The sequence below is a fragment of the Gallus gallus genome, chromosome 5 (assembly GCF_016699485.2).
Source record: "Gallus gallus isolate bGalGal1 chromosome 5, bGalGal1.mat.broiler.GRCg7b, whole genome shotgun sequence".
Taxonomy (NCBI): domain Eukaryota; kingdom Metazoa; phylum Chordata; class Aves; order Galliformes; family Phasianidae; genus Gallus; species Gallus gallus.
This window is the reverse complement of record NC_052536.1, coordinates 47,104,923-47,129,206: the sequence shown is the minus strand read 5'-3', so window position 1 is coordinate 47,129,206 and position 24,284 is coordinate 47,104,923. Positions and strand designations below refer to the sequence as shown.

Sequence of the window (24,284 nt, the reverse complement as noted above, 5' to 3'; positions counted from 1 at the left end):
CAAGTCTTCTAAGCAGATCATAAACCAGATGTGATTCTTAACTTTTTCAGAACTTAATTTTGCCACTTGGTTTGGATCACAGAGAAGTTTTCAGCTTGCAGTCTTTGATGCCTTATGTTTGCATTCATAAAAATTATATAGAAAGTTATAAAAGAGTGATAAGGTCTTCCAGTTTTACCACCAAATGGAAAAGTTGTCCACACAAAGAATTTATAACCATCTTGTAACAATTTCAAGGATCTAAAATCATTTTAGCTGATTATGCATTAGAGATGTTGAAAAGAATGTAAACCTTACCAGTTTCTATGCAAGAATCATGAGAACCAACTCTGTTTCCTGCTTTTATGTACCAAAGACTTCTCTTCAAACCCTACTTATATGCTGAGTTACAGTGACTTCAATGGGAGAACTTACGTGAGTATGGATGACTTGAATGAATGAGATTTTCAGGCATGGAATCTAAGATCAAGAAGCATGAAAGCTTTTTAGGTCGTTCACTTCAGCATTGCTAATACTGAGTGACTGAAAAACTTCAGTTATGATTAACGACGTTGGGATATTTTTCAAAAGATAATGTCAGGATTCCTTGTAGGAAATTTTTCAAACGTGATAGTTACACTTAAATTATCTTTCAAAATTTTTACTAGTATAAAAATTAATGCATATTCCAGAAAAGAAATTGGTGAGGGGCAGATTTTCATCCAAGTATTCTAGTCATCAAACATTACACAGGTAGCTTCTTTTTGGAAATAGGTGTATTTAAAAGAATGAATGCTTTCAACAGTCTATCACCTAAGTGAATTTTGTGATGAGCCAACTGTTATATTTTATCCTACAAGGGTCTGATAAAATGCAATTTCCAGAAATAAAAAAAAAGCAATGATTTTAAAAGAAGAAAAACTTAAAAATATTCTTACTATCAAGGATTAGAGCAACAAATAACCTCACGTTAGATATGTGCACCATTCTCCCATCTTTCACTAATATCCTCTCTGTAGACAATATTTCTTCTGTCTCAACAATTTAAACTCAACAAAATGTGAATGCATGTTAAGAAACACAGATGCACAGAAGGAAAAATTACACTAACCTTTAAGTTTGATATGATAGTACTTTCACTTGGCAGGTTGCATACCATTTACTTGTAATAGTAAACTCTTTGCACAGTAAGTGTTGCTGCAACACCGTTATTAACGGTGCTATTTCATAAACCTAATGATAGCTGAGAAATTGAAATAATAAGGCAATTTACAAATACTAAAACAAAAAGATGTTGTATTTCTTCACATATGTAGGGTATGTTCTGATCCATTTATGCTTCTGCTAAGTTCTGCTGAAGCATGAAAAAGGCTGTAAATCATATTTGACATACATCCCATGGGTCAGCCACCAGTCTTCTAAGATAGCTGAATGTAATGGGAATAACCACTGTCAGAGGCAGAATATGAAAAAGGAACTGTGACATGCTGTAGAAGGCAGAAAACCATCATTTAAAAATGATCAGCAGCATAAACTCATGTGCTTGCACAACTTTTTCAATCCAGTTGAAGAAACAGTAGAACAGAATGGTCAAATAACAATCTTCGGTGAAATTTAACGTTGTTGTGAGGTCTGCCCCAGTGGGGTCAAAGACTGCTTCAGTAGTGCAGGGGAAATGGCAAGGTGTTCACTGGACTGATGATCTGAGAGGGACACAACTGCTCCTGTCAGTTCCTATTTCTGAGGACCAAACAACATTCCGCTACTTAAAATTCAGGACCCTCTCTTGACTCATAGCATAGCATTACAGATATTTTGTATATTCAAGTGAACAGAAGCCTTCTGGGGAAGATATTATGGAAAAGGTGAGATAGAGCAACTAAACAATGGTATTTATATTACACACACTATATGAAATTACTATTGAAGACACAGTTCTCTTCCTAGTGAAGGTGATGGCACGTGCTTTCCTTGTCCAGAGAGACTGAGATAAAGCTAAGCTAGTGTTTGGGTAAGCCACTCTCCCAACTCCAGAAGCATATGATGAAGATGCTCTCATGTACCCAAGCAGAAATGTTATGACATTTAGTACATCTGCAAATGGAATGGCCATGTTTGCACCTGCTCTTTTGTCCAGACTGCCTTTTCTTATTTCAATCAAGTTCCACTCATGTCCTCCACTTTTCTCTGGCTCTTAAACATTTGTTTTAACCAAGAGAAAAGAGCAGCCTAACACTTCCTAAGAAGGGATGAAAGCTGCTATTTGTTGAAATAGCCAAAAGTGATGACAGGGAAAAAAAGGCAATTCATTCAGGCTGCTTGCAAAACTCATCCACCTTCTGCTGCTGGATGGACCATGGGACTGCCCATGTCAGGAGCAAGAAGCACTAGTTCCCATGAGATATAGCATCTATTCCACAATGCCTTCATGTAATGTTGTCCCTCAAACACTAGTATCAGCAGATGGAAAATAACAGGCAGGTATGCACGTGTGTATGCATAGATATACACATGCATGGGTGCAATTATGTATGTATATTAAAGCATTAACTCCTTTGTAGAAGAAGAGTAATCGTCAATATCATGACGTCATGGGGGTCTGTAATTGCACATCAATCTGGACTCTGTGCCTTGATCTGCAGGCTCACATTACTGGCAATAACATTTCTGGTGTAATCATGCATATACTTCGTATTCCGCTGGCCAGAATGAAGCTGTAGGAGCTAATGTATTCTGAGTCAGACCAACTGCCGCTCATGAAGGGAAAAAAAGACTTGCTTGAGTAACCGTAATAATTGGAAAATTATTTTGATAGCCTGAAACAATCTAATATATTACAGAATTTTATTAAAATAATATCAAATCAAATTAACTGCTATTCCATAATGAATTAGGTAACAAGGTAGGCAGATATTAATCGGCCTTGGCTCCCAGGCAGGGGAGCCAGGAATTTATTAGCTCTTGCAGCTTCTGTGAGGGTGAAGACAGAAATCAGTATCACAGGCTGCAGGGGAAGCCCCTGAGACAGCTGAGCTTTTACTTTTTTCTCACTTTCCCTTTATAATCCATCATTAAACACTTGTATTTCTTTTATGTGGGGTCTTATGAAATTTTTAATTTTTTAATTGCTTTGTGATTTAATAACGAGGATTTTTCCGCATGTGTGTGTGTGCAGAGCATGTGTAACTCAGCTGCCAATATTAGAATTAACTAACCTTTGTCCACCTATGTCTAACCTTTATGAAAGAAAGAACTAATTTTACAACTAGTCTAATTACCCACAGAAATATTATCAAATTCATGTATATTATGGCATCAGTGGCTGAGTTTAATGGGCTACTAGACCTGTCCTGTCCTGTCCTATTCTAAGGTGGGTACAGAGGTACAGTTGGTGGAAGAAGAGAAGAGGGGGCAAAATGGTATTTGCTGTCCTCCAGTGAGAAACAAGTAATTACACTAGCTACTTAGGAAACAGTGAGAGTGTGCCTTGTTCTGTCTTTTTTTGTTGATATCACAGTTTACTGTGCTCAGCACTAGATTTGTTTCATGCTGCTTTCTCTGGTTTACCTCTAATTTCTGGCTAGATGATGGTTCTAGCTCCTACATAAGTAGTAGAGGTCTGGAATATGGCTTTGTTTGCTAGGCTTCTGCTTGTAGAGAAAGATCCCTCTTTGTATGAACCATGATCACGCCAATATTAGAAAACTTAATTCAATAGATCTCATGACAAATGCAACTCTTGGAGCTTATTAAGCACTGGAACTTATTAAGCATTGTCTTCATGGAAAGGTGGCTACTTTGGATTGTTGATGAGATACTAGCATTGAATATGTTAACCGGGTTAGCAGCGCTGGGTAAATTGATCCAAACAGCAAAACTGTTGATAGAGTCAGACCTCCATTTCCTTGATATAAGCTAATTTGGAGTCTTAGATTTGAAAAAGAGATGTGGAAATGAAGGTGAGAGGAGACAGTTATGACAATGAAGTAATCATTATATACTGGGACAAAAGCTGGAGGAGCAGATCTGTCTATGTATCATTTCTCAGAAGAGAAGTGAGACTTGTTCTTGGGAACTCTCAATTTAAAAGAGTATCTGATGATGATACTGTACTTCGACTTCAACATTTAAAACAAATGTTACCTGGTTCCAATATACCTAAAGGCAAAAATTGACCAGGGATGCTTGCTGCTTCTGAAAGTTCTGTCTCTGAGCAGTGACAACTGGAGTTATTTTTGTAGTCCTGCTTGGAATGAGGAGAGAGTGATATTGGTGTTCTGAAACATGAGCTGTCTGTGTCCCACTCCATCTTTCTTTCTGCAGTTCTTCTCATAATTCAGGGCTGTGCTGACTTTGCTTCATAAACAGTAGGCGTTTCCAGCATTGATATTTTCTGTTCCCTCCTATGTTTGTGTCTGTGGAGAGGAGAACAGAACGGAGAAGGTCAGAAGACCAGAAGTCTACAGTGCCCTTTCCAGACGTGGCAGAAACTTGGCTGTGCAGTGCCTAATGGGTTACATGAGACCAATGAAGTCTGTGTTGCTGAGTAGTACCAGACCTATCCATAATACCTCTTCCAGGCATCCTGCCCAGATACTAGTCAGTTGCCTTTAGTTCTTGTACTCTTTCTTTTTGATTATTTCTTGACTTCTTTTTCCTCACTTGGACGTGGAATTTCTTGAGCATTCCAGGAAAAGTCGGGGAGACATCAAGGACAAGAATGAATTGAGGTATCTATCCATGCTCCAGGAGGTGGGTGATAGAAGGTAACCTCACTGAGTGAAGTTACCAGTGAAGCCAGCCATTTAACCATTCAATGTGTCTATTAACAGAACACACTGGTGTTCAAGTACTTTCCTTAAGGATAACTTAGATCCTTTTTCAGTCAAAAATCATGTTTGCTCTTGATAAAGAAGCCTTGATACAGAGGCTTGCCCAGAAGCCTCATGATATCTTTGCTAAGCTCAAGGGCACATAGTAGAAACCTGGAGTCTCAAGAGCCACCGGATGCAAAGTTAGCACTTGGAAATCTCTAGTTGTCAGGCAGCTTCCCATCTTGTCTTAAAGAAGTATCTGTATGTATTCCAAGGTATTAACACTCATGCTTTGGAGATGCAGTAACATGTGCGCCTTTTGTTTTTCATGTTTTGCACATAAATAGATCCCAACTGAAATTAACGACACCCTGGTTGATAATTACTTTGAAGGGAATGTGATCTGATTTATACAAGCCCATTGGTAAGGGAGATAAATAAGAGATCTTAAATTAAGAATGAGGAGAATAAAGGTCAAATACATAAAGGCTGAGATGCATATCAGGGAGGAAAAATTGGCTTTTTGGTCATATCATTTTATAGAAACATTTAGTTTTAAAAGCCATACCATAATAGTATGAAATGAAATATTTTTATTAAATATAATGTAGTTTACTGAGATGATGTATAAGTGAGATTACTAGGCACTGACTGAAAAAAAAAAAAGTTAGTGAAGATTTTGTTTTCACCATTTCCTTCCAAAAATTAGAGACAATTTGTTTTTTCCTGCTTTAGGAGATATACAGAGGTGAGAAGGTTTGTCTCAGCCTGATGGAGATGAGAGAATAACAGAAGGCTTCTGGAGAGTTAGTGCTGGAGATCTGGGAGTCATCTGCCTGGGGATCTGAATGTGTTAGCTCTCCTAGGGCCTGCAGGACTGAAGTCTGGACTGGACTCAAATCATGCTTCACATGATTCTAGCAGTCAAGCTCTATGTTTCTAACCTCTCTGAGGTCTCTTTGGGATTTAGAGTGAAATTAAATGCAATGAAACCAGCAAACTCAACCTATACAAACTACCTTCTCTTGTTCCTTGTATCTCTCTTGTAACTCTCCTTATTCCCTTTCTCATTAAAAAATAAAAATCAAAAAAATATCCAGGTAACAAATGTAATCTTTACAAAGAATATTAAATAATTCTTAAAATACAACCAGATGAACAACTGAGGGATAAAATAAAAAAAATAAATAATAACATAAAAGTCAGTGATACTGTTGTGAAATCTCACCAACTACAGAGTATTCGAAACTTCTTCCTCTGTATTGCTGATTTTATTAGCTCACTTACTACAGGTAATTTCAATCTGTATAAAATAAGGATATCTTCACAGCTGGTAAGTCCTGTGTCACGCAGCGCTGATCTGAACGTATACAGAAGAGCATAAACACCCTTTCAGGTGTAGGCTTTCAGTGGCAATTATAAACTCATATAGAAGTAGGTTTTGTTGTAAAAATGCCTTCCCATTGGAGTTGAACTGAGCACATGAGAAAAACAGTCACTAAGGCTGTGATAATTGAAAGATCTGACCATGGCTAATAGTAACAGATCTTCTACATCTTGGTGTACTGTGCTTTTTCGTGTTAAAAAGCTTCAAATTCCCGGTGAGCTGGGAATTGTTTCCAAGTGTTTCAACAGGCGACAGAACTGGTAAGATGCTAAAGTTAGGAAGTTATTCGGGTGCTTTTTGTTTTCTGGGACCTTCTGCTGTGGGGCTTGCCTGTCCTGAGCATTGTTGCTGCAATGCTGTCAAGTGGCCATTTTGTTTGCCTTCTGCAAACTGTAGGCTTCTATTAAGTTAATTAGTGGAATATAATGTGCTTGACTGATGAATCTCCCTAAAGGGATAGTGCTTTAAAAATAAGAGCTGAATTCTCACTTACATTGAGGCCATTTTACATCATTCTGGCAAGCGTAAGAGGTCTTTCAAGTGGGTGTAGAAATAACTTATGGCCTGTTTACACAGCCAGATCAGTGTGAAGTGACCTTCATGTAAATGACAACCAGGCCCCAATTCGTTAAGTTACTTTTTTTAAAGATCCAACTTGGCCGAGGTTTCTTTGAGAAGGGAAGTGTTTTTCTTTCTTTTTTTTTTTCTTCTCAAATTAGTCAAATGAGGTTGATCGTTTTAAAGGATGGAAGAGTTCACCACAGCTCCAGAAAAACATCAAGTTTGAGAGCCTAGATTATGTCAGAAGACATGCAGCAGCCCACGCATTAGACTTGAAATCTGTGCTCACACCTGCCCCGACTCATTTTTTTCCCTTTGCATTTATTGAGATGACACAATGTCAACAGAATTCTGCAAACTTTATGACAAAATTGTGACAGATCTGCAATGGCAGAATGACTTATGGAAATGTTGAAGTGGCTTCTCAATCAAGTCTCAGGATAGCTTGTGACTCCATTGTCTTAGAGGTCAGAAGTCAGACTCCACTGAGGAGAGACATAGCTTGATTCTTGTCCAATTTTCTGCCATATGCTGGAGGTGGGAGGGGGGGGAACAAGGCTTCTAATTGCTCGATCCCTATGTTTTCTCATCTGCATTCCCCAAGCTAAAAATGCTTTCCGTAGCACACACCATTGTTTGCAATGTAGTCTGATAAGTTTTTTAAATGCCTCAGGTCTGATACCTTGTAGTTTTGACTCTTTTCAAATCATTTACCATTACCTAGATCAAAGTGATGGATCGCCATGGACACAAGCCTGTAGGTAATACTGAGTTGGTAGTATTTCACTCTCAGTTCACATCTGTGGAGATAATTTCACGAAGTGTAGTGAAATGATCAGTCAGATCTCTTGCACACTGTGAGCTGGACAGCTTGGATATGCTATCCAAGCATGTAGAAATGAGCAGAGGCTACTTATCTGAGATACCTTAATTGCCCTAGTGGAGAATGTCTCTTTGTTTCAATTGTCATAGATAGAATTTGTTGTTGTTGTTGTTTGTTTGTTTAAATGTACTTTTAATATGATTTTTCTGAAGTGGTGAACATACATTTCACATAAATATGAATGAAAAAGGGGAGGTGAGAAACAAACTGCTTTCCTATTGCATGTGTAGTTCATATTATGTTAAAAACAACAGCAACAACAGCAACAACAACAAACATGGATGGAGAGATCCATCATATTGAAACACAAACTTTCTGTCCAGTGGGCTGGCAAGGCTGACTTCGACCCCAGTCCTCTGGACTCTGCATTAAGTCCAAATGAAATGCTAGGTTCAAGGTCACAGTCCTACTCCACAGAGCACTCCATGTACTGCAGAGGCTCTCAGGCATTGCAAGCAGCTACAGCTTTGCCCTTCATAAAGGCTAAATCTGCGAGAGCCATAAGTGGGGGTAAAGGAAGATGTGAAGGAGTGTTGACTTTTTTCCCAAGTACTATATTTCCAAGAGTGCAAGAAATATTAACCTTTTAAGAATGTCTATACCTTTGCTGAACAGCATTTTTGGCAAAGAAAAATAATTTTCTTTTCAGGATTATTTTTCTCATTGCAGTTGTCAAGTTCCTCTCACCTCCTCAGATTTGGATTCATCATCATTCTACCATAACTTCTCCAAAAACCAAATAGAATGTACTGCTGTGAGAAGGAGAAACTCTTAGCCCTCATATTAGCAAAATAAGGACGAGATGCTTGGCAGTGCAGTTACGCTACCATGAGAGATGTAGACTAGACAGATAGACAGTGGCTGGAAGTTTGCATGTGATAATAGGCTCAGCAAAAGATACAACCCCCCAAAATTGACTCAACAAAATTCCCTGCTTACATGCTTGTTTCTGCTGCAGTGTCTTGCTCCTCACATAGGATGTTGCATCTAGAGCAAGTTAAACAGGGTGCTACAATGAGAACAGAAAAGCTCAAGCATTTTAGGGGAGAACTCAAGTTACCTATTTGTGTTGGCAGCATTAGGAAATACTCCTCTATTTCCATTCCTAGCCACCGCAGTTCAGCAGCAGACGTAGCTGCTCAGTGAAGAGATGCTCTGAAAGGAAACACTGTGAGCACGTTATATTTCAGTGTCTTTCTCTGATAACAAAACTTCACAATTTACTGAAAGACCTTAAGGAAATTCATTCTCCTGCACGACTTCAGTGTGGCACGTGGGTATCATGACTGCTACTTGTTTATATTTAATGACTATAACATTATGGTACCATTTGTTTATTTAAAGGTGAACTTCTGTGCTCAGTCTTACTTTAGACACATTATTTAAACATAAGTCAATTTGCCAATCATGTATTTGTGACTATTTTCTTCCATATTTCCAAAAAAAGAGCTTTTTACCTTGACACACATTATCTTCTCCTACTTCATGATAAGAGTTCATATATAACTTCTAGTTTTATTATTTTATCTTGGAATCTCCTTTATTTTCTTTGGGAATGTCCATGACCAAACAATTCAATTGGTGGATGACATTAAGCGTGCAGCATGAATCTGATGAGAAAAGAGAAAGAGAAGGATGAGGAGAAAGACTTTCACACATGAAACCACAGTCTTCCGGGATGACTGAAAACGGCAAAATGAAAGAAACAATCCATTCTTCAGACAGTGTCAGACTAAGAGGTAAATATAGCTGAGCCATTTTTTTTAACTCATTAACTGGTTAGGATAAACAAGTGTGATTTTCTTCAGCTGGCTAGAATGCATTAGAGATGTACCTGTTTCTCTTCAATACGGTTTAAACATTCATTAAGAGTACACTTTTTTTTTTTTTTTCCTCTAGATAAAACATATCCGGATTCAGCTGTTGCCTCTTAAAGCTTCCTGTTCCTCTCACAAAAACTACTGGAAAAGTGCTGTAAGTCTGGCCAGTGATAAACTGGAATCATAAAATAGAGTGTTACAGATCTTATTCTGTAATGAGGCCATCTGGAAAACAGAAATTTCAGTGCATTTTTTTGAGATCTGCACATTTGTGCTTATCTGTATAAATGGAGAAGTTTTGGAAATCTTTTTGGATGTGACACATTATGGTCCTTTTTCTGAATCGGTTTAAACTGATTAAGTATTGATTGTGGAATGCAAAGTTAAGCAAAGCAAGGTTTTGAACTTGCAGTCTATTCATCCCATTCATTCTATTCTTGCCAGTAGGTCCCTCTGCTTCTGTGCACAGCTTCAGCTCCTCCATTACCATTACAGCTACTGAAGAGTACTGAGGCTTTTGAGATCCTGTTGTTTGTCCTGTTTGGCTTTCTTGCTTGCTTACTTTTTCACTCTCCTAAATAACAGGTTTGAAGCTGACACAAATACGAAGTTAGGTTAGAGGGAAGTGCCTGAAACATAGCTGGATTTCCATATAGATATTGTATTTTCATTCTATATCTTTGAATAAGCTTAAAGGTAAATATTCAAAAAATTAGTAAAGTTTTCACAATTCCTTTTCTGGATGCCTAAACAGATTGTCAGTATATGGAGAAGAATCCCAAAGTCACCAGTTTTTGACAATATTCCTGGTGTCTGGTGCCTGATTAAAGATTTACAACAACAAAAATATGCATATCACTTTATTTTTAAAGGTGTTACTGTAGAGAAGACACTGTTTTAAATTGCTTGCTGTTGAGAGCAGGACAATATGAGGGTGGATTCAGTAATTCATTTTCTTCCAGCATATTACTCTCCTTAGGTATGCCATTTCCCTCTCTGTTCCTAGAGGACTTTGTGTGCACTGGTCCCCACTTGCTATATACTGATTTTTTTTGCTTGAAAGGTGCTGTGTGCCTTTGACTTTGTTACATACTGATGGCTCAGCCTCTCCTCAGTTGGGAGCTCAAGAAAGTCAGGAGTGAGTCAACACTTCTCTGGGAGATGAGGGAAATACCATGAATACAGGGAGAGGAGAGCAGCTTCTGCCTAGATTCATGGTGTGATGGGACAGCTGACTGGGTATTGCTATATGGAGACTTTTCTGGTTTGTCATTTTTTAAGTCTACTGATACTAATACAACTGATACTGATGAGTAGAAGCCACCTCTTTACTCTGTATTCTACAACGCCTACTGTGTTGGGTCACTCTAAGATTTGTAGCACTATAATACACACAAAAATGAGGATGGAAATAATTCCTAATGTGCAGAGATTTTCCATTTCAAATGGTTTCTGCAAACCTTTACTTTGGAAGGGTGACACCTGAACTGAACATGCCATGAGCTACATCTGCACTTTTAGGTTGAATGAATGTGTCCTAAATGAAAGCCTCTGTCAGTATCAGCTGATGTTTCCTTGGTGACCGTTGTACAATACTGGGCAAGTAGGCTAATCCAAAATGTAGATATTTAAACATTTATTATTTTATAACAGTGTATTAAAATTTAAAAACTTTTTAAGCTATTCCAGTTGCCTCTTTATTATTAACTCTATACTATCAATGGCTGAACAGGAAGGAGTTAATCACTTCTTCCTAATTTTCTTTTATAAATATGTGATTAGCCTGAATTATTAGGAAGGCACAATAGCTTTATTCTTCCTGTCAACTATGTGCAGAGAAGTCAGGATTAGTAATCTCCAGGGATCAGGAGCTGATTTGGTGCAGGCAGGCAGGAGGACGGCTAACTTTTGAACCTAAGAGGGCTTTACTGGGCAAGGGTGACAGCTGTAGCATCTTTAGCCTGGATTTGAATTTGAATTCTATCTGCCACTGCAGCAATGCTATGACTTGGCAATATGTTATAATAATCTTTGTGACACAAATGTCGGGGGCTTTTTGTTACATGTCCTCAAAGAGATTTAGGTAATTAATGTTAAATTGATGATATAAAACCTCCATTCTATCTCTCTTACTAATTCTGATCTACTGTAAATAGACAGAAATATTCACAGGCCAATAATCTTAAGGCTTCTGGGGGGTTTTGATTTCGTTTTTATCAAGAGTGTGAGGTCAATAGTTGCTGTAAGATATTCAGATCTGAATCTGGAAGAGTTTATATTAAAAACAGTTTGAAAAAATAGGGACGAGACCTGAATGTGTTCTCCTGTGGAGAAGGCCATATACCACTTCGTACTGTAGGCTTAGGTGAGAAAATGGGCTGATGTGTCAGAATTTATCAGCTTTTCAACACAGTTGTGGTCTATTAAATGTTTATGTAGCAGATGGGAACAGTGGAAAAATACAGGGCATAGAACACATGCCGTGCTGGGCCAAGAGGAAAGGAAGTTCTCCAGCCTTTCCCTTTTGCTGTAGTATGAAGCTATTGCCCTATTGCCCAGAGGCAAAAAAAGCTACCTGCAGAGATGTCAGCAGTATGGAAAGAAGGAATTACAGTAAAACACAAACATTCTGCTCTACAGAGATGCTTTTCTAAGTCCTTTAGGCTTTTTGTGCATTTGGCTCAGTCTTGGCAAAAACAAAGATGAATTATTTTAGGTAGGGCTAAGGCATAGAGATCAAGTAAAATGTGAAAAATGAAAAGAATGGAAAATTACTGAGGATGGAATATTTGGAATGAATTTATGGACGAAGGTATACAATAGGCCCGAGAACTGATGAGAAAGGCAAGCTTTGAAAATTCCATTTCTCAGGCATGTTTTGGTTAAATAATATATTCAACAGGGAAAAGTCCTTCTGTGCTAACAGGAACTCAGTTCTGAGAAAAAATTCAATGGTCTTATGCTTGATATGTGTATTCTGTTAGGGAATGTGATCCATTTTTCTCAGTGGAAGAGAGCTCAGAGAGAAAACTCTGCCTGAGTTTTTCAGCCAATTAGCATATTCTTTAATTAATGAATTAAATTAGAAAATTAAACTTGGGCAATTGGTAAGGATAGATAGCAGTGTTGTAAATTTTACACTTTGGGGATCCTTTTGCTCTGGCTCCTTCCTTTCTAGATGATTGGTTAATAAATCTGACTAATGAAGCATTCAGATAAAAGGTAAAATTTTCAAATGCATCTAATTGACTTAGAATCCAAAACCGTTGGGATTTATTGTCCTTAAGTCATTTAGATGCCTCTGGAAATTTTAGTCATATATTCTATTGTTAACATTGATAAAATAATGAACACTTACAGTCCACAAGGGGAAAAAAAGGGAAAAGTAAAAATAAGATTACATACGATCTTCAAAAATTGAGCTGGTCACAGTAATAAATGCATGGATCTTTTGTTGAAACTGGCCTAAGAGGTCCTGGCACTTTTCTCCAAATATGAATCAAATAACAAATGACTAAAATGGTGCTGCATTGATGTAATGTTCTAGGATATCTTCTCATTGCATGCTGTTGAGAAGATGATGTACCTTCTTTAGTACCTCTATAAGGTCTGGGAACTTAGTTTTTGCTAAAACATGGCAGGGATGCACCATCAAGAACACTCGAAATGACTTTCTTCTCTCCAGCCAAACCATCTTCTCCCAGGCCAGTTTCAGGGACTGTAAATAGGTAAATGTAAAATGAGTAAATGGCAGTCCAGGCTTCGTGGGGCATGGATAAGGTAAAACTGTTGGAAGGGGTTTGAGGTGACATAAAATCGTGACAGCCTCCACAAGTAGGGCTTTGAAACTGGACAGTGGAGCAATTCCGTATTTTACAATGTTTAGCCTCAGGAGTTCACTGGTGTTCGCAGTATTTTCATTCTTGTTTTCAAATTGTAGGGTTTATTGTGATGACAGTGGTATTGTTCATTATGCTGTCAAAAAAGCCATAAGCAAGATGACTTCCAGTAGTTCAGCTTGTTTGGATTGTACGTGGCTGCTCATACTTCTCCACAAAACCTCAGAAGTTACTGACATTGTATTAATGTGCTCGCTTCAGTTTAAGGTGGCCTTGACAGGATGTTTTTGACCCTAGCTGTATCTTTGTCTCAATGTGGCAACTTTAAAAGACTGGAAGAAATGCATGTGTATTGTTCTCATATTCCATTTTAGAAAAGCTTGAGGCTAATGGCTGCCTTTCTATTTTCATACTCTTACTTTGTTCAATATTAAATAGACCCAATTCAGAGATCTTGTATTCATTCAGTTCTCACTCCAAGATTTCAGTGTGTTTGAGACCATTTACCAGCCTTGGTAAAGACTAGAAAATTAGATCAGCAGACACAGTCCTTGGTAAACAGGAGCTTTCACATTTCTATTAAAATGTTTAATTTTTAAAATCTTCAGTGTTCAGCACTGCCATGAGCAGTTACAATTTACATCATAGCATCTTCTTAGAAACACAATGTGATGATTCAGCTTCTGCGGTCAGTCCACTTTGTTTCTACTCTTTTTTTCAAATGAAAACAGTTTTGATGTTTCAGGACAATGTGTTTGAAAGGCATTATACTACAGTATGTTGAGATAAGCAGGGAAGAACTTCCTCATGTGAACCATGGGAGTTCCTTGCATTAGTCACACTAATAAATAATAGACTGTATCTACTGAGCTTCCCTTTGAAACAGACCTTACTGTGCGCAAGGAAAAGCTAGTATTGGATTCTTCCTTTCAGATCACACATTCCACTTTGCATCTTGCTTTGCAGACAGCTGCTATTAGTTACTAGCATTTGTAGGAATAGAAAAGTTGGGAACGTACTGCTATTTAAGTGTACACTTCCTTTTTGCAAAATGTCCAGCAAATTTCCACTTGAAGAAAGCCTTATGCTACCCTCGCACATTACCTTTCCTCTGTAAGGTTTTTGTGAATTGTTTTCTAATTCTCTGAATACATCCTAACCATTTCCTTTCCTTATAGCTTCCCTTTGCAGGACCTTCTACAAACAGACTTCAGTAATTCCAACAGCACTAACATACTGTTGGTCTCTGCTAAAAGCCCAGTGAGAATCAATGCTTTTTTATTAAAAGGTTTGTTATGGATTATTTTGTCCTTGTGTATTTCACTGGTGAGGACCAGAGTACCTCACAGAGGATCTGAACTGACTATCTGAGCTCTGCCAAACAGAACAGCCCTGGTTTACCTGGTCTCCCACGACAACAGACTTGATGGCAGCCAAATAGATCCAGAGGCAGCCGAGCGTGACAGCCGACATCAAAGCGAGAATGCCACACCTTGATCCGGATTTCACTCTACCTGCCGGGGCAAACTTATTAACGTGACCACCCTGAGAATTCAAAGGAGCAAACACACACAGCCACACAAAACTCAACCACTCAAATTTGAAAATGAAAATAGAAGTCTAGACAGCTTTTCTTCAGGATTCATTGCTGCTGACCTAATTATTTGGAGCCTGTGCTTTATCTTATTCTTTTCAAAGAACAAGAAGAATAGTTAATTTCACTTAATAGAATAATTGAATGTCATAATTGCAGGGTTTCTTTTTTCTTTTTTTTTCTTTTTTTTTTTTTTTTTTTCCACTTCAGCAATAATGTATTAGTTAAGCTGCTAACAATCAGGCTGCTCACACAGTGAATTAGTTACTTTTTTCTTTCTTCGCTGGACTATTTGGACTAACCTAAATTGATAATGATTTTGTGTACATGCATGTGCTCTAATGTTCACTGTTGTCTGTGATGTCCTGAGCTGTAGATGAGACCAACTTTTCATTCATGTTTTACCACATGCATGAACTACTCTACCACAAGTAGAGGTTTGATATATAGATAGATGTAATTGAGGTTTCTGTTTGCCTGAACAACTACTTTTGGAAAAAAAATAAAATTAAATTAAAGGTGTGATTGTAACATTTTCCACGTTTAAGCAACACTGCATATAGGAAGAGTTCAAGTCCAGATACTTTGAAATTTGCAGAGCGTAAATAGCAAAGCATAAATATTTTTTAAAAAACTAAGTATTAACTGGAAGCAGGTCTCAGCCAGGCAAATTGTACAGGATTTTGGGATGGGTAATACCATTTAAATGAATCTGGTGAATTTTTTCCTCATAGAAAGAATGGATGACATTTTGATGAGTTCAGTGGTAAAGTGGCTGTGAAAAGATCTGACTAATACAAAGTGGAAGTTTCGTAATAACTTTAATGAGCTCCACAATTTGTCACATTCATAGTGTCTTCCATCTTGTAAATCCCTAAGCACTTCACAACAATATAAAGAACCAGTGAAAAGCAGCTACCTCTAGGGCAGAAAGTGGTGACCAGCTGGCTCCTAGAAAAGTACATAGCAGCAAAATGAGAAGGAAAAATCATTTTGGCCAAGTAAAGTGGATTATAAATTAAAAGTAAGTACTGTACTGACTGAAGGAAATGCTTTGTCAAACACTGTGCCCCTTTTCATTCCCATTTAAAGAAAGCACTGTGAATGAAGAGCATGTTCTGGTTATTAGATGATTTGTCTATCTTAGACTTTCCCCAGCTGTGGTCTGGAGTACATTTAATAGCGGTTTGTGGAAACTTTCTGGTCAGAGTGGCAAGACAACTTCAGTTTTCAAATGCTGTTTGTAGCTTCTTGTAGCCTCACCCAGGATTATTCTACTGCTCAAACTCCCACTTAATATTCCAGTGCAATATGGCATTGAAAGGAGTATGAGTGTTTAGAAATGCTGGGGATATGGAGTGGTTTGAAAACTCAATTTTTTGGTCAAGACCAAATCTGGTACACTTCTGAAACTCGTATACATGTTCTGTGCAGCAGAGTGTGCAAAGAGAAAGGACATTCAACATTCAAAACGAAAAAACTACATCACATCCTGATATGTTAAGAACAATACTACTAGAAGGTATAGATCCCAAAGTACCTTCTAACGCCGTATTGAGTTTTATTTGAACTTGATCTAACACAAAACAAGGGGAAACAAAACAAAACAAAGAAAGGAGAAACAGTAAACAAGGAAGTTTAGAATTTATTAATTTATTATTTTTACTGAAATAACATATGTTCATTTAAAGTTCCTTTCTCCAATATACAATCCTTAACAATACTTTTTCCACAAGGGATTATAAATACCGTCTATAATAGGGACTGTGACATTGAGAAAAATATATCGGTCGTGAGAAATTTCTTTTTTAAAGTGGTTCAACAGTGTAAATGAGTTTAGAATAATGATACTCTCTATTAAATATCCTCTGGTCTAAAATTTGGCCAAAGCTGAGCCACAACTGCGTGTTCTTATGTAAAATGTGCACTGTAAAAGCCCATGGCTAAGATAAGTCAATATAAGCTCCTACAAAGAAAGATCTCAAAACACAGCCAGCAGAGATTAGCCCAGAGCAGGAGGCTGAGTTCCTTCCAGTGTATGTGCATCCTTCTCCACTTCTTGCCTTGTCTCTAGGAAGAATCAAAACTGTATTGGAATTATTGTGAAATGCACATGTATTCCAATATTGCTAATTGCTAATTTTGCAAAATTTCAAGTGAACAGGTCACAGATTTTTGCATAGCCAGCTCCAAACACTTCGTACTCTGCTGGTTATAGTATGAACTTAGGAAAATCAGTCCATCTCTGCAGGATAGAAATTAGGAAGCTTCTGTGTACATGAAAGATAAATGAGTTTGAAATTCTGGTCTGTGCCCTGCAATAACATTAACAACCTCATTCCATTCTCCTATCTACGAGATAAATGCTATCAGTGGTGAAGTGTGATATCGATTTGGACTTTTCTGGCCCAGTTTGGTCACATGTCCACATTTATTTGCTTGCCATTTTATCTCTATTGCATGCTAATTTTAAATTATGATTTGCAGGATGATTAGCATGCTTTTTCAGCTGTGTATTCTTTCCAACTTCCATTGCACACTTCAAACATAGATAATATGTAAATACTTCCATTCTGCGGTGCTTTCCACTGTGTGCTCTTTGGATTTAGTTACTCTGTGAAGTAAATAGTGGTGCTGGTTGAACTCTTCATAACAAATAATTCATCCAGAAGATTCATCTCCTCTGTAAACGTAACACATACAAGCTCGTTGTGATTTTCCCAAATTAGTGCATTATTTGTAATTGTCTGCTGAATTATTTTTTGTGAACAAACTGCACCCTATGAATTATCTGTAATTTGAACACTATGATTTTTGTCTATAAGTTATTTCTTGTGTGTGACTCTTCACCTGCTTCATATGGTTTTATTTCTGGCCCCAGAATGGATAGGCTGACTTTGAGAAATGGGAGCTTTAGGTGGGTTCCTATCTTCAGATTTTAGCGAGGAAAGGACTGAGTGCCTCTAGATGCTCTAGATGTGGGGAAAAAAAAAAAAAAAAAAAAAAAAAAAAAAAGAGAGAGAGAAGGAGAGAAAATTTGTCCTCTCTTATCCACAAATAAATTTTTCTTGAAATAAACACAAAGAATAATTAATGTGTTACAGTGCTTGGTAGTATCTCATAGTATTGATATTAAGGCATATTAGAATTAGAGTAGGTTTGTAAGGCCTCATCTGGGATAATACCCAATCAATAATGTTAGTTTTGCCAAGAACAATAAAGAGGTTCATGCTGAGCCACTGTGGTCACATAGTTGAGTCTCCCTTTATCACACAGACACAGAATCTCACAGTGAATTAGAAACTAATGAAACTAAACAACACCTTTAAAAATCCTACTTGATTTTAAAAGTAGAGATAATTTACTCTGAAGTGGCAGGAGAGCAGAAGTATGGATATAAGTTATTTAACTGAGGTAACAGACTAGTTTGCTGGCCTTACTGCACATGGGTCCCAGCTTCCAAGGTTCCTAAGCTGATGCCATGTCCATAAGCCACCACCATCCACATTTAGTCACTGCATGTTCTTTTAAGTCCATATGAAAAGCTGTGGGCCAGATCTGACCCATTTAGTATTTGGTGTCTTTGGAACTAAATTGCTATTGTATTCTCTAAATCTGTAACATAATGACAGTCCATACACTTCAATATATCTGCCAAGCACATGGGCTGAATCTATCAGCCTTTGTTTTATGTACCCTCATCATTCACCCACTACTCCTCACAGTCACCAATCAGGTGTACGTGTGGGGCCCTTTGCAGTGAATGCATTTGCCAGCGTACCTGCAGGAGAAAATTTAACTTCTGATCTAGTTTTTACATCTGGCTGGGCTTTATGTGAGCACCTGTGGTAAAGACTTCTTGGGCAAATTAATGTGTCTTCTATTCTATCTAATCTGGCCAAACCATATATTTTTTTCTTTTTTCTTTTGTTTCAGGAACTCCATTTTGAAAGCTCCAAGGGTTTTTTGTTTTTTTTCTTTCTCAGGCGGCATAAGGTAAAGATGACTTTTGACATTATAAGTTCTTTCCCTTTCCTTGAACTGAGATACACCCTAAGTGAATGAAAAAACAGGTCATAATTAAATGTATTTGCACAAATGCCTTACACACAAACATGCACACATACACACACATATATACTTCACTCCAATTATATCTGAACTGCAGCCACTCTGGGGCCAGATTCACTTAGGGTGGGCACATATTTGCACCAGATTTCAAACTAAAAGCATGTCTAATTCTGTGAAGTCACAGGCATATTCATTTCCTGGTTTTAACACGCTCATATGGCATGTAAAGTTTTGAAAGGTTAGGCCGAAAAGATCATAAGCCATGTTGTTAGCATGTGTGAGATTTTGTAGCTGTTTGCAAAGTGCTGAGATGCTCAGATGGCAGGTGCTATATAAGTGCCATGTATTGTTATTTTTAATATTATCATTCAATTATACATTAATCACTTGCATGAATGAAAGATTTTACTGCATAGTTCTGACTTCTGTCCCTGTGCTTTTGGATAATCTCTCATAAAAATTTGCATGGCTGTCCAGAATGTAGTTTGTTCTTCATGTCACTGTTGGCACTGTTGAAATGCACCACACACTGCCTCACTGTGCTCACATCCACTTTTTGGTCTCCAGAAGCATTCAGCAAGCATCAGTGAATGTCAATGGGAGCCGTTTTTTCTGCATGGAGGAATTCAGTGACACACCTTTGTTTCCACTTCGACCTTTGTACACACTTCCATGTCAGATGGTGTTCTGTCAGACTGCTCCTCTGCTGCCGTCTGTTGCACAGCAGCAAAATGTAATGGGAGATTGGTGGGAAGGTTCAACTTTTACTGTCGTACCATCAAAATCTACCTCTGATACTGTGGGCCAACATAATAAAATAGGAGGCATTACTTTCGGAGCAGCAGTTGCACTTGCTTGGACTAGATCTATAATAATGAGTGCAAATACAAAACTCAGATTTTAATCTGTTAGTGATGTCATGTTTTGCTTAAAGCCGGTTAGCCCACTGTTACTCAGATGTGAGACTGCTACTGAAAGTCACCCACCAAATACATTCAGTGTTGTACCTTAACTCACTCTGCAAAGGTGCATGCATTCCCTTAAGGTTCTGGGGAAGAGAGGGTTAATACTTAAGCTGATTGGAAAAGGGACCACAATTGTCTCTCCATCCTGTAGGACTTAGGCCAGCTGGGGAAGTTAATTGCTTCCTATACACACCCCTCCATGCAGAGCATAAAAGGGGTGTGCTGGGAGGGTTATGGTTTGGCAGGAGGAATGAGATAGGAAGGAAGCTGTGTCCAGTAGTAGAGATGAAGTCTGAACATTCTACTTGCTGGTGCTTGCCCAATGTGAGTACTATTTATGCTAAGTAGAAATAAGTCATCGTTACTTGAGAGCTGTTGCTGAGAAGGGAAGTACATTGCTCTTAACCTTTTGAAACAGGATGGTCTTCTTGGCTTGTTTTCTTCCCATGGTGATGAATTTCAAAGTGCTGTGATTTGCTTCTCTCTTTTTGTTGGTGTGACAATAGATTCTACCACTTTAGTGCATCTGTGTGTGGTCAGGGCAGGAGGGATCCCATATCAGGGGGATTAAGCAGGCAGACAGTAGGGGATGCAGAGAATTGGGTTCTTCATCAGGCTGTTTGGTAACACTAAGGAAAGTCGTAGTTAAATGCTGTTTCTGAAAAATCTGTCCTGCTCTCATTAATATTGGAATGGTGCAGTGCTATAAATTCTATTCCGCTTTGGTTTTTTATTCCCATCTGCGCTCAGGAGTAGTATGGGAGCTGAGAACTAGATGCTTTCTATTTATTCTCACTGTAATTTAACATTACCTATGTTATCTCGTTGGTGTCCTCTGAATTTCAGTTAGTGCATCCAGGGGAAGGAATAGCTTGTGTCTGAGCCCACTTTTCCTAAGTACCAGGTGACTGACCCTTTTGAGGTAGGACTGCTCTGTCTGCAGGGACAGCTGTGTTCTTGCTGGCTGGTGTGAGCTGAACATCTTCTGTGCTGCAGAGGAGAGTATGCCTTGCTAATCTACCTCCTGAAAGAACAAGGTTTCTTTTACCTCTTGGGCCTTGACAAGCCTGTTCAGGGGGTAGGATTTGGCCCTTCATGAGCTGATTATCCATTCCCTTGACATAACATAAAGCTCTTGGATTTACAGCTATATAAGAGAGTAATAATCTTGCTGGGATATGTGGGGAGTTACATATAGTATGTAAATCCCGTATTGAGATAGGAACATGTTCCTTTGAGAGTACAGCTGTAAGAGACCTGCATTATGAAACCTGAATCCATGTAAAATGGCATGGCTTCATTACAAACTTGAATCTCACTTTACATTAGTAGAAAGTTTTGATTTGGTTTGTGAACTTCTCAATGCAAACCTGTGCCAGGTTCAAATAATCATTTTATTCCTCTTTCATGAGAACCTCATAGCATCATGCAGATTCAACATAAAACCAAATGAAATGCAAGGCTTTTCATCTGATTTTTGTTATTCTTATTTTTGTGAATGCTTTCCTGTCTAAAAAGTTCCATTCAGCAGCAACAAATCTAGTGAAATCTTCAGGAAAGTCTCTATAAAAGCACTGTGATCCGAAACAGCCCAGTTCTGCACAGCTGCACTAGAAAGTAATGGGCAAGGCTTTAGTTGTTAAGCTTGATGCAGCCACACTCTCTGTCAGGAAAGGTCTGAAAGAATGCAACTCCTCTGGTTTCCATTTCTGCCTGAAGGGGACCACAGCTCAGCGAACCCACAATGAGACTTGGGGGAAAGGAAAACTAAATTACATTTAAAGAAAGAAAAGAAGCCTTCTGCCTTTTTTTTTAAAAATGATTGAGTGATGCTGATCTCTTCCACATAACATAGATAAGATTACAATAAGCCTTTCATTACAAGTCTAATATTGAAAGCGACCCCCACCAAAGTTTGCCAAGCCAAAAACCAAGCTGTCTGAAATTTCACAGGCAGAAGTTCAGACCAGAACAGAATTTCCCTTCTTAGTGTACTTGCTAAGGTGTGTGAAGAGGAAAGGAGGAGGAAAAGCATGCAGGGAAAACAAGTTTCTGTGAAAGAATCAAGTTTATGATACTATACTTGCCATGTTGAGCTGCTATGGGCTGTCTCATGGTCTTAATAGTCTTCTAAATCCATTTTCTTTACCAGTAAGCAAATGCTGAGACTAATGAGATGTGGTGTGTATTATTAGGTTTGTTAAACAGGTCAGACAGAGGAAACAATGTGAACAGCAGGAGAATTTTCTCTCTGCTCTGGTATTTGATAAGGGTCAGTTCGTAACACAGGTGACTCTTTGTCAAAGTCTAGAGTCAGTGCTATGCTTTGATTTTGCAGAATAGGGGTGGTCTTGCATGCTGGTTGAAAAATCGTTGCAGGGCAAATAAAAGCAAGTTACTGCTTAGGTTCAGTTTTGACTGCTTGTTTTTTGCACTTACAGCATGTCTCCAAGACAATATTTGTTGCCATGCATACAGGAACTAATTTCATAAGACTTAGTGATAGGAACAAGAAAGTAGCACCTTAAAACAATACCATGATTGTTTTCAATGAAAACAAAACAAAAAAAAAAACCACTTTTATTTTGTCACAAATGTACAAATGGCAAAGGTGCCAATGAGAAGTCACTGTTGTTACCTGATATCTTCACCGATGCTGACCTGAGAAGTAGTGCATGATAGTAGACAAGGCAAATTAGTTTTTTTTTCCCCCAAACTCATAGAAAACATTTGAGGAGATTCATAACTCAGAAGTAGGGGAAAAAATTAGAATCATGCCAAACCATTTTAAATGAGACTTCATGATAAAATGAGATTTGATATTCCTGGATAATTACTAACGAGAACAGTTTCCCTTTAATTATTTTGTGGTCACCATTTCAAAGGTGATTAAAGCTATTCTTCACAAGATGTGGTTATAGATTTAATGCAAACCTGGTCTTTCTTGTGGTTTTATCACAGCAATTAAATCTGGCTTGCACACAGACTTTGTGTGGCATAAGGGAATTCACCAAGCAAAATGCTTTTACCCTTCAGGCAATGTTAAATTTAGGAAAAGTATAATTAATTATATCAGACAGGTATCTATTATACATCATGAGCACATTCTTAGAGACTGGGGGCCCACTTCTACTCAAAACAGAAACAGTCATTCCTTCCAGCTCTGGTCTTGAGCACAGCAGCAACTGTTGCCCGTTCAGACATGTCTTGGTATGATCATTTCCATTATCTGTAATAAGCAATCATCCATTCTCTGAGAAGAAACTAGAAAATCCTGAGTTTTGAATGCAAGTTCTCCCTTTCTGTCCCATTTTCAGTGTACCTTTCATGGTTCTTCACTTTGTCTGATTGTGTGCAGCAATTGTATCTTGGAAATAATGCAACATTAGCTTGTTATAGTTATAGGCTATGTAATATGTTTCTATTTAGCTTTTATCTGCTCATTGTAAGATTACCCGATTATGTTTTATTTTTCCTCCCCAACCCACCCTCCAACTACTTGATGGGTTTTCTGTTAACTAATACTCTACGATCCCTCAGCCCACAAAAAAATCTCCTGATTTAATTAGGGTTTTAGGCCTCCTCTTAAAGACAAAAGGCTGTATTTTCAAACTGCAAGTAGACACTTAAGATGCCCGTTCCAGTGATGCTGCTACTAGAATGTCTTTCATCAGTGAATGCTAAAGCATTTTAAAACATATTTGCAAAGCATCAGGGAGAGAAATGTATATGCAACTTACGGATGTGTGAGATGTGTGAACTGATACACTTACAGATATGCTGTGCTAAACTACTGTTCTACTTTTGATTACATTAAAAAGATGATTCTTGAGATATGTGGGAGAGATGGGAGTTCTTATTGTTGGTGGAGTTCCTCCCTAATCTTCAGGATAGGTTTCATGTAGGGAAATAGAGCTAGACTTAAAATGCTGCATTTATGCGCAACAATAACATGAAAATGAGGTGATGGAAGTAACTTTTCTTGTTTTGCTTTCCTCTAATACTTCATAGCAGTTAATTCCTCTATCCTTTTTAAATAAAGTGAAAAAAATACAAGGATAGTCCTAAGGAAAAACTGGTGGTAGGGAAATAAGTTCAGTAATTCAACTGTAAAACGAAACACTGGAAAAATCAGCTGTGAAACCTTACAGAGGTCTTACCAGATTTTGTCTGTATCTTCTTTTATTGTTTCTTTCTAAATGCAAAACCTTAGCTCTCAAAAGAGTCTTGGAAGTATTACAGCATTCAGAACAGTGACATTGTAAAATATAGGATACTAATCACAGAGTAGCTGTGCAACATACAGCTTTTTCTATCTGTCATATTTAATAACTAGACTATCATATCATTTGATTCTCATGTGCCTGAATC

At 37.9% G+C, this 24,284-nt stretch overlaps 1 long non-coding RNA gene across 1 annotated transcript in view; it reads left to right on the top strand.

Annotated features, from left to right (window-relative positions):
• The window catches only part of LOC121110906, an 87,329-nt gene extending 67,766 nt beyond the window's left edge, over nt 1-19,563 (top strand). Inside the window, exons 2-4 of the long non-coding RNA XR_005860209.2 lie at nt 9,221-9,363; nt 9,524-9,598; nt 14,462-19,563. This is a non-coding gene — a long non-coding RNA (uncharacterized LOC121110906). The remainder of the gene's footprint in view (nt 1-9,220; nt 9,364-9,523; nt 9,599-14,461) is intronic.
• Nucleotides 19,564-24,284: the final 4,721 nt, after the last annotated feature.